Here is a 1,828-nt window from a genome sequence, read left to right on the forward strand (position 1 = left end):
CAGCTGCTCATCCTCCTAGTACTTCCGCATGGGAAAGAAAGAATTCTCCCTTCCCTTTCGTACAGTGCCCTGCAACCTACTTTTTTTTCAGCCAGTGGGGTGCCAGCCACCCCCATCCCCAAGGCCCTGCAGGGAGAGCTGGCTGGCTGCTTTGCATGTGCCCATTCTCCATATCTCAGGGGCTCAGCGAGAAACCCCTCTACCGGGAGCATTTGGCCTCCTTTAGGATCAGAGAGCCAGGCTTGCCCTGGTGTCACAGCAGGGAAAGTCAGTGACTTGCCTGTCGGCAGCCGTCCCAGCCCCAATCTAACAGCAGTGAGCTGGGACAAGGGATGGAAAGCACCACGGCCGCTGGCAGCGGACATTCACCCTCACTGAGGTTGGAAATGGGTTTCATGTGGTCTTTAACATTTAAATGTCCTGGGGGAAGCGTCAGCTAGGCTTTCATGGGGTCCGAGGGTGAGTTTGACAAGGACCCAGCTGCCCAGGGCTTTGCACTTCCTGTTGTGGAGAAGACAAGGTGTTCCCCTAAATAACAGGTGAGCTCAGAGAGCTTGGAAGACAGAGTGAGCAGTGGAGGGATGGGCACTGAGTAGCACAGGGCTGACTTTCCCTACAGACTCCTAGGTGAGAATAAGGGGCCCGCCTTGCACAATCAACAGGTGTGTGAAGCACAGGGCCTGACTAGCCACTGTCCACATTTCCCAGTACCCTCCCTGCCTCATTCTCTCTGAGCTGGTTGGCCTGTTCATAAATGCATTTGTCAAAATGTGCTTTTTACATATCATGCATCTTGCTCATTTTACTGTCAGGAGGTATCACAAGAATTTTCTGTTCCTATGTAGCCTTTCCGTACATTTTTAAACTTTCATTTGTGTGTGCTTACTCGTACAGTAGGTAGGTTGACACTTTTACTGTTATAAAACACTGTCAACAGCAGCTTAGTACGCATAAGTTTTTCTGTACTTGGGAACATATTCTTAGGAAGGATATCCCTAAAGCGGAGCTACACGGTCAGCGAGGGACTCCCTGAGCCCCAAGTCATTCATTCTTGCAGCTTCAGTCTAAAATTGGTCCCAGGTCCATTCCGTTCTCTCATTTCTCCTGTGATTCTAGCCCCAAATCTTTCATCCTCTGGAATCGACAGACATAGATACCAATCTGGCCCTTCTGCTTCTGCTTCTTGGTTTTCCTGGGCCTTTTCTTGTCGACTGCTTGATACTGCACGATTTGATGACCGGCAGGAGACTTCCTGAGCCTTGCCACTTTCAGGCCCCGAGCCCGGGACAAACTGAGCAGTTCAAGGCCAGCATGGTGGCAAAGAGGTGTAAGAAGGAGATGGGGGCCAGGGCTCGTTGGCAGAGTTCAGACGGTAGGAAGCCTCAGATGTCAGCAGGTTTCCGTTTGGAGAAGACGACCCCGCTGAATAGACATGGCCAATGGGCAAGAGTGGAAGTGAGGCGCAGGAGCACTGACCATATGTTGGGGTATGTTGGGGTGGCACATACCGGGTACCGTGCACAGAGCAGGCGCTCGGCCACAGGGAGTCTGGGTGGGGAAGGTCTGCCCTCCGTCAGCGGGTGAATGGGGTGAGCGGGGAATAAGTGAGTGGAAGATGGTTCTCCTGCAGTTCCACGCCATCGCCGTCGTTCGGAGGTGATTCCGGGAGGGTGGCTGGACGGTGGAGATGGCACTTCGGTGACTGAGCAGGAAGGAAGTCCCATCTCTGCGCTCCAGGGATGAGCAAACGTCAGTCCCAAACAGTGGCTGGGTAGGGGGCCGTCGGCCTCCGAGTCATCTACCGGTTCCCTGTCGCGTTCTTTGACGA

Source organism: Pteropus vampyrus, unplaced genomic scaffold, assembly GCF_000151845.1.
Source record: "Pteropus vampyrus isolate Shadow unplaced genomic scaffold, Pvam_2.0 Scaffold239, whole genome shotgun sequence".
In the NCBI taxonomy this organism is placed as follows: domain Eukaryota; kingdom Metazoa; phylum Chordata; class Mammalia; order Chiroptera; family Pteropodidae; genus Pteropus; species Pteropus vampyrus.